We start from the raw sequence: 9,381 nt of genomic DNA, 5'->3' as shown, positions 1-9,381 counted from the left end.
GAGAGACAGTGGCCAAAGAGCAGTTTGGATCCTTTTTTTAAATTTATTTAAGGGGTAAGGAGGAAGGAGACAAAACATACAGCAGGAAAACACTGCACCACTGGGGCTTCACATTTGAAAAGGGAGAGAAGACAAAAAGACAAAACACAGCCAACGTTGTTAAATGCAGCCCTTATCCACATGGTTTCTAAACAACCTGAATGCAGTGGCTGCATATCTCGGGATGTTGTGGGGTGTGTTACCACATAGCTGTTTGCATGGTGTCATCCTGTCCCCTGACATCACCTCTCCTCACCACCTACTCCCACTGGCACCAGCATTCAGAACAGTTGTGGTTGTGTTGTACAAACCATATCTTTGGTGTTTTTCTATGGTATTTTATATTTAAATTACAGGGCTACAGAGAAGTATATCACTGGTAATTGCATGTCTTAACACTGAAATATTCTTGTACCACTGTTTTCATTTTCTCTGCTGAATACTTTGAGGATGGAAGAGAAAAAATGTAAAGGATGGAGGTATATTTCCTCTTGATGTAGGAGAAGTGTTCAAGTATATATTTGTAGTGTCTGGTTACAGACATGAAAATAAATAAATACACTGTGTAAATAAAGAGAGCATTGACTGGACTGACAGTTATATGGCCAATATCTCCTTTACTTCCTATGTGCTGTGTGTGAAACTGGACACTGTGTTTGAAAAATTATATCTGGCCAGTTCACTTTACACAAGTGATTTTCTGCTAGGAAAGCCAACTCTTGTGTCATGGAAATGACCAGTGTCGAGAGGTGTGTTGGACAGTTACCCATGAGCCCTGCTAAGCCACCAAGGTAAAACGGGCTTCCTCTGTCATTTGTAATGGAAATGCTGGGAATGGTGGTAGGACATTTGCAAAGGTAGGCCAGCCACAGGAAAGCAGGAGAAAAGTTGTGGTGCTTCAAGTGGTGTTTTCCAGCAACTGGCCCTTGCAAGGGACAGTGTCAAGACCTTGCAAGCCTCCCAGTGGGAGTCTTGGCACTTGTGCCATCCTTGAGAGAGAAAGGAAGGCTCTGAGGGACGATTCCCTTTGAGACCCCTTTGGAGCTCAGGCTGAATCTCAGCATCCCCTGGCTCTGCAACCCCAGTTGTTGGTTCCCATCCCCACCGCCAGAAAAGGCCGAGCCCTTGGACAAGTGCTCTCTAATCCCATTCAGTGCTGCTCCTAAACCAACTCACTGAGTAATTGGTCTCCATCATGCTGAGTCAAATGGCTGTGTGGACTGGCTGGGTAGGATGGAGGTGATTCCAAGCTGCTGGAGCAGCACCCTGCCCAGATAGCATCTCTGAAGCTCTACCACAATATCTGCACATTACCCCCTTAAGAAATAGACAGTCCATTTAGAATCACAGAATCATTAAGGTTGGAAAAGACCTCCAAGATCGAGTCCAACCTTTGACCAAAAACCATGATGTCAACTAAATCATAGCACAAAGTGCCATATCCAGTTGTGTTTTGAACACTTCTAGGGATGATGTCTCCACCACTTCCCTGGGAAGCCTGTTCCAATGCCTGACCACCCTTTCAGTGAAGAAGTTCATTCTGTTATCCAACCTAAACCTCCCCTGTGCAGCTTGAGGCCATGTCCTTTCGTCCTGTTGCGTTTCCTGGGAGCAGAGCCCGACCCCCACCTGGCTACACCCTCCTGTAAGGGACTTGCTGAGAGTGATAAGGTCCCCTCGAGCCTCCTTTTCTCTAGGCTAAACAAACCCAGCTCCCTCAGCTGCTTTTGTTTTCTGTTCTTCCCTGAGTCCCCCAAGCTGGTTGTTATGTTTTGAGAGATCTTATTTATCCCAGTGGGCAACTCAGAGGGGCACATTCCTTCTCTGACTTCCTCACAAACAGGTGGCAAAGCTGGCTCATCTCTGCATTACATCTTACTTGAGCACTCCTCCACTTCTGCAGAGCTAATGAGCAGGCCACAGTTGAAGACACCAATGTACCTTCTGATGTTTTTAAAATAACGTTCAAAAAAAATTTTTTTTTCCTAAAGCCCTCTCTCGCTCTTTGTCATTTAAAATTTATCTTTCCAAGCTGTTTTTTCCTGTCCTGACTGTAATGTTACCAAGTTTTCTTTTAGGGAAATATGGAAATTGGATTCCCATGACTCTGGGGCCTCGGCTTTAAAAATATTCCTGATATGGCCAGAGGTGTTTAGATTTTACTATGAGATAAGTTTTTATACTTACTTTTTTAAAGGGAAGCCTCTAATAAAAAGAAGCAACTTGAATACATTTCTACTGCTTGTCTTTCACAATGATTCAGCATATATAATGTAACAGATTCTATATTTCGCACATGCACTATGCTTGACATTCAGTGTATATGGGGATACTGTTATGCTGCATCTGTGTATTCCCAAAATAACTTCATTTAAGCACGCTTTAAAGTTGTAGCACACGTGCTGGAAATGCTTCACGTTAGCAGGATTCTCCTTATGTGAATTTTAGCAATTTCTGTATTGTTCCTCTTGCCTGCTAAGTAGCTTTTACCGAATGAGCAGGAATAGGTAGTGGATAGGTCTGCATGTGAAATAGTCTCAGAGCAAATGGAAGCAATATTCTGGCAGAACTACAACAAGGGATGAGTTTGGATCAGGTTCATTTGGGCATCAATGTCAGCTTGCTTCCAGTAAGCGAGGTATGATCAGTAGGAGGTTCAGTAATAAGGTGTCTCCTGGAAACAAAAGAATCTATGCCTTCCCCTTTTGCTCTAATACCACCGTGCATCAGATAAGGCATCCTTAAAGAGCCCAGGGAGAAAATCTGAGGGAAAGGCAGGTGATTTATTAGTGTAAGGTAAGGAAAGCTGGCAGAGGCAGGAGCAGGGCACTGCAGGGATGCTGTGGCTGTTGGAACTTGTCTGTGTTTTACCTGCACTCAGGTGTAACCCGTGCTGCTGCAGAAGCATGGAGGAGAATAGCTCTGTGTTCATTAATGATAGAGCCTAGATTATTTCTGGGTTTAGTCTTTTCATTTCTTAAATGCAGACTTGCTCCATGTGGCTTCGTAAGCAGGTTTTGGATCAGCACCAGTGAAGCCAAAAAAGTGGGGGTTTAGTGTGAAATTTATGCCCCTTCCAAGGCTGCATGTTCAGTTTAATTTAAGTAGGTTTTTGAGCAGAGCCTGTAGTGCTATGTCTCTATCTCTGCTTTTTGCCTGGACCTCATCCTTAACAGAGACATGAAAACACCAGCGCTTGATCTGCTCCTTTGAGCTGCACCCTTTTAGTGGACATGAAGAAAATGAGACCAGACATAAATGATTAATGCAGAATCTTGGAAGAAAATATTGCAGGGTGCCTTGCTGTTTGATTACAAGCCTTGGAATTAGTCAACATTTCCATAATTCTAAACCAATATACACCTGTTTTCCCACTGTGATGTGAAGGCACAACTTAATTTAACAGAAACCCCGCTGTGCTAAATCTCTCATTAAATACCAAGCTAGTTCTGTAATTTAAAGTTGCAGCACTACTATTTTAACTGAATTGCCTTTGTATTATAAAATTAATAAGAAGTTAATGATGCACTTTGCTGTATTTTCTCAGATTTTTTTTTTCACAGCAACAACAACAAAAAAGAAAGATAAAGAAGAAAAACATGTCACCAGCTGACATTTCAAGGCTTTTCTGGTTTTAATCATTTTCCTGAGGATAGAATTCATTTAAAAGATTTTTTTTTTTAAATTTTAAAACTTTCTGCACAAGTAGGATCAAACATCATCTTTTTACTCATGATTAATATAATCTCTCTGTCAGTCATAATATTCCTTGTCATATATTGGAGCTTTTATCTTTCCCAAAATAAATATTTAGATGTCACTTGTTATGTAGGATTGCTACTAGGCAGAGAAGAAGATACGCAATGTTTGACAAATACAGGCATATTGTTATGATATATGATACTGATCAACGAAATAGGGACAGTTCTCTTCTGTTTACTTGGTGCTGGCATCACAAGTAGCTTTTATGTCTTGCAAATGAACAACATGAATTTTCAGATGTGTCTTTTCAAACATAGCATGGGACCAGGTTGCTTATACCCTCACAGCTCATAGGGATGTGGTTTATATTATTCAGCTTTGAGTCAGGTTTTCTTGGAGTGTTCATTTGGATTTTGTTTCAAAAGGCAGAAGGGAGAAGAGGGAAAAACTCAATTTGAATGTAATAATGATCTTAGAAATGGGCTTCTTTGGGATGAGATGTAGAACTGAGGCCTTAACTAGTCTCATCTTCATTAAGAATCTCATGGCTTCGTTAGAGGTGTTTAACTTTTATTCCCTAAACAGAGTAATCCAATAAATTCCACCCATCTAAATTTATACTGTACCATCAGTTAGATGTAATAATCTTGGTTCCCCCATGCTCTAATTTGCTGCTTAGTGAAAATTGGCTTCTGTATAGAGGGCAAACCTCAAAGAGCTGTATTCAGGGACTGCTTTAACTGCCTTCATGGCGCTGACATTTGTTTTTTGTTTTAATTTTAACATGCTTTGTTTTAAAAACAGAATGTGCTCTCTTTTGCTGACAAGTGAATCTGGTAGGATTTCCTGGCAAGGGTTAAGTGCAGAGTAACACAAGAGCACTATATGTTGGTTGGATTCTTGGAGCCAAGTAGCTGAATAAATGCACCTTTAATGTCATGCAGAGGTTATTTGAAGTTAGAAATCAATGGGCATCCATTAGTAAAATCTACGCCTAAAACTCTTTGGTGTCTTTGTTCTGTATTTGAAGTTAGATTTATTGGACATGATAAGGGTTATTTGTTGTCTTTATGTACATTTTTTGATATATCCTCCTACTTAAGGTTATCACAACAATAATTAACAGCCCACACTCTGCACTCCCATGCTTTTAACAGAGTCATGGTTTACGTGGTTCTTATTTCAAGTGGGATATACATATTCCAAGTAGCAGCAAACCTTTTGTATTGAAGTTCTGGCATGAAATTAGGACATTAGCTGTATGAATTTATTTGATTAAGGGTTTAACAAGGAAGAAATACCATTCTGAGGAATCTCTCAATATTTTCACAGCAAGGTGGAGTTCGTAGGAACTTCTTTTTGTAAAATATTCATGGCTTCCTTTTTTGCCAGATGTTGTCAAGGGAAACATTTTTAATTTTTACATTGTAAGAATCACTACTGGTTTTATTAAACTTTTTTAACATCATAGGGAAACAGGACTGGCTTAGAGGGAACTTTGCCCAAAGGTTGTGTACTGGCTGTAAGGAAACCTCAAAGTCCATTTAGGTGTGTAGAATAGGAAAAAAATTGAACTTTGAAGAGGAACTTGGGCTGTTCTTCTCTTTTGGTGCCCATTCACAGTAGGGTCAGTTCTACCCTACACCAGGCTGGCAATCACTGGCATGATGCCAGTCTGCTCTGGGGCTTCCCTCGTTCCTTTGGGCCAGCTCAGGTAAAACACATTTGTTCATGCTCAGTGCCACAGTGTTGGTATGGTCAAGGAAGCGCCACAGACCGTCTGGGGACCTGAGGCTTGAGGGTCAACGTGGGAGAGAAATCTCAGGGCTGTGCAGAATTGGCTTAGCAGGTTATTTAACCTTTAGAATAATCTGGTTCAAAATGCAGGCACCCATGATGACTTACTATGAAACCTCATTCACTTTCTGATAAAATACCATTTGTCCAACAAGAAGCAAAAAAACCCAAATATATTTCTGGTTCTCACTTAACATCATGAGCCCCTTTCTGATGACTATGCTGGCACTCTCCTTTATGGAGCAGTTTTTTAATATCCAGTTCCCTTCTCTGTTTTAAGCCTTATGGTTTGTCAGTACGATATGAACATTATGTAAAAATTACCTGTAATAAAAAGGTAATCATCCAATATGACTTGAATAATAGCCTGAATATGATATATCAGTGACTCTGAGAGATTTTGACAAACAGAAAGGGAATTCAAAGAGCAATTAACTTAGTTAAGGCTTTGCAGTGATTGATTTATGATGACAAATTAAACTAATTCAGTACCCATATAGTATGGCCAAATGCTGTTTAATGAAGGATCCAAAGAGTATAGAACTGCTTAAATGATAAAAATAACCAGATGGGAAAGAGGAGAATTCCCAGAGAGCATCTGTTCCTAGGAAGGGAGCTATAATACACTGAATGATGTTGAGAAAGTGAATCTGGCCCATTCCTTCCTTTAAAATACTGTGCAAATAAACCCACTTAATGATACACTTTGCCCAGCTCAGAAAAAATGGGGGGGGGCGCAGGCGGGGTTATTCAAAAACACCACTTCTACCCCTGCTCTTTCCCCTCAAAAAAAAAATGTTGCACTGACTCCACCACTTCAGTCAAAATCAATATTTGCACTAAGTTCAGGTACCTTAGTAGAAAAGTTGGGTTTGGACCTACCATTGCTGCGAAACACAGAATGGATCACCAGCCCTGGATTTATAAAATGGAAAAAAAGTGACTTAGAAACCCAGTGAAATCTCTGTAAGTAGCTGAATTTGGAGCTTAGTGGGAGAATGTGGATGTTGTGCAGGCATAGGGAGAAGAGAGTATTGACCAAGTGAAAATAGCTTCTCTAAATTGAGCAAAACATTTAGTTCATAATTACATTGTCCCTTTTTCTCATTGAAGGATGGAGGGTCAAATTCACCATCACCAAATTCACAGCCTCATCATTAGGGTAACTTTCTGGCATGCAGGGAGAATGCAGTTCATATCCTCTGTGCCTTGTATATTGAAAGGATTTAGCTTAGATCGACCTAACAGAGCCTTCACCACTGGACTTAGTTAAGATTAGGGGTCACTGTTTCTCCTCTTGAAGCTGCTCCAGCTGTATGAAAGTGTCAAATTCTTGTGGGAGTGAGAGAAAGCAAGGAACAGCACTTGGTTGCCTGCTACTGAGGGCAGTGACTCAAGTACTGTGATATCTGGAAATGAGTCCATGCTCTGGTAAGTATTTTATTCTTTGGAAAAGCGTCAAAGATTTGGAAGAGACTCTTCAAGAACAGGGAAGTGCAGGAAGATTCATTGCTGAGGCACTGAGAGAAGGTGGCTAAACCTCGACCTGCCTTACTCAGGGGAGTGATGTCCCTATGGTGTGTCAGGAGGGTGCAGAGCTGCACAGTGCATGGACATCAGTGAGGTGGTTTAGATCCTAAACATCCATATCAGGTTGTTGCTTTTCCTGCTGGGAAGCAAGAGCACATTGGCCCAGCTGCAAAAGCAGTTAGATACACTCTAGCTTTTTTAGAGAACTCTGGGAGTAGTTCAGGAATTTTTTTTTTTTTTTTTTTTTTGCACAGCTTTGCAGTATAATAATATTGGGTTGGAAAGTAAGTAATGCATAATAGTGGCTTGACCTCAGAAAAATTCACTAATGTGAAGCCCATCCCCTAAAGGCCAAATGGTTCTGGCATGTGTCACTGGGAGACCTCTGGTTTCCATAACTCTGACCAGTTGAGGTCATCACTTTGCAAAATCCCTCCAGATTTTTTTGTCCAACTTAGAACATCTTACTCAGTGAGGGTGGAGGATCAGTTCACAGGATATCACTTTTAAGCTGGGTACCCAAAAATCACTGCCTTGGAGAACTCTTTGCTGTGCACTTCAGAACGGAAATCTCTGAAGAAAATCGAGAGGCCATCACTGGAGTACTCCAGGGTATTGCAGAGCTCACCAAGATTTAGGTGGGGTGCTTAGCTAAGGATAATAGCCCAGGCACTCTCTTAAACAGCTATTTATCCTCCTGCTGGTGTTAGCTGTTTTCTGTTATCTGGAACAGAAAGTACAGGTGCTTCAGTCAGCCTCATTAGCACCACAACACGAGCTATTAAAATTGTCTTCATAATGAAAAACTAGTTCAGGGAGCCTTCCTAGCTGTCTGTCTATTCCTACAGTAGTGAAATTAGAAAGGCAGATCATAAACAGTGTTGCAGGCATCAGGAAGCAACATCATTAGAGGTGCCCTTGGATGCCATATACCTGCCTTGATAGCAATGTTTGGCACCCGTGGATCTGAGTTATGTTATGACTGAGGAGCCTGGGCCTCATGGCATGTTTATAACAGAGAGACTGTTTGTTCAGCATCCTCCTGCCATTATGTCCCACCCTGTGAGCTGTGCTGCTTCCTTCAAACACCTCTGCTCTGAGGCTCATTGCTGTTGAAGAGATGTAATGCTGGCTCATCGTGTGTTTGCACTCCTGTGGTGGTGCAGGAAGCTGAGGTAGCCCCAGCCAGCTTTCCCCCATCTCAGTTGGGTAATGAACCACACTGGGCAGGTGCACTGTGGTGCTGAATAGGACAGGGTACATGGTAAGAGAGGAAAAGTTCTGTCTTCTCTGTGGTACTCAAAAACCCCCTAATACTACAAAAACCAGGTGAAAGTGGGTGCTCTGATTGAGTCTCCTGCTCTAATAACACACTTTGGACAATCATATTCTGCCTAATTAAAAACACTCTTTGCAGACCTAGAGAGATAATTGATTTTTTGCTCATTCTCTGGAAGAAATTATCATCTTCATTAGCTTAGTTGGAAGAGCCACTTCTTTGTCTGCTCTTCCCCTGTGGTGTGCAGAGAAATCCTTCCTCCTCTTGCCAGCAGGGTCACTGGGGCTGGTAGAAATACTCGGGGATTCATTTGGGTGCAAGCACCAATCTGGGGTAGAGACATATTAATGTGATTGTCTTGGTAGACATCCAAAACCTTTAGAGATGCTCAAATGGGCTGTGAATTCCCACCCTGGAAAGTCATGGAAGACACATAGTTGCAGAGCTTATATTTTAGGCTGTCAGTGTGTGGAGCAAGTGATCAGCACCCTGTAAAGCAGAGAGCAAATACAATTATTGATACGACACAGAGGAATGGGTTTAAACTGAAAGAAAGTAGGTTTAGATTAGACATTAAGAAGAAATTCTTTACTGTGAGGGTGGCGGGGCTCTGGCACAGGTTACCCAGAGAAGTTGTAGATGCCCCATCCCTGAAAGTGTTCAAAGCCAAGCTGAACAAAGCTTGGAGCAACCTGGGATAGTGGAAAGTGCCCATGGCAGGGTACTTTGAAACTAGATGGTCCTTAAGGTCATCTCCAACCCAAACCTTTGTATGATTCTACAATTAAAGTGTCAAATACCTTTTAATAGGTAACAGAGGGGGAAAAGCTAATATTTGTCTCACTTTTGGAATGGCCCATCTTTTCCCCTTCAGCTTAGCTGACATCAGTAATGGCTTTGCTACCGGACAGTAGCCTGACTATCTGCAGGAGCAGAGGGAAACAGTCATTGAAAAAGATGCCACCATAACTCCACTTATTAGCAAAAACCTGTATCTACTGCCTTGTGCCAGGGAAGTTAAAAAAGCAAAAACT

General features: G+C 41.5%; 1 protein-coding gene across 16 annotated transcripts in view; it reads left to right on the top strand.

Moving 5' to 3' along the window:
* The window catches only part of CELF2 (CUGBP, Elav-like family member 2), a 549,582-nt gene that overhangs the window by 447,279 nt on the left and 92,922 nt on the right, over positions 1-9,381 (top strand). The gene's annotated exons all lie outside the window — the stretch shown is intronic.

The sequence above is a fragment of the Corvus brachyrhynchos genome, unplaced genomic scaffold (assembly GCF_000691975.1).
Source record: "Corvus brachyrhynchos isolate BGI_N302 unplaced genomic scaffold, ASM69197v1 scaffold307, whole genome shotgun sequence".
NCBI classification, from domain to species: Eukaryota; Metazoa; Chordata; class Aves; order Passeriformes; family Corvidae; genus Corvus; species Corvus brachyrhynchos.
This window is presented reverse-complemented; position numbering and strand designations above follow the sequence as displayed.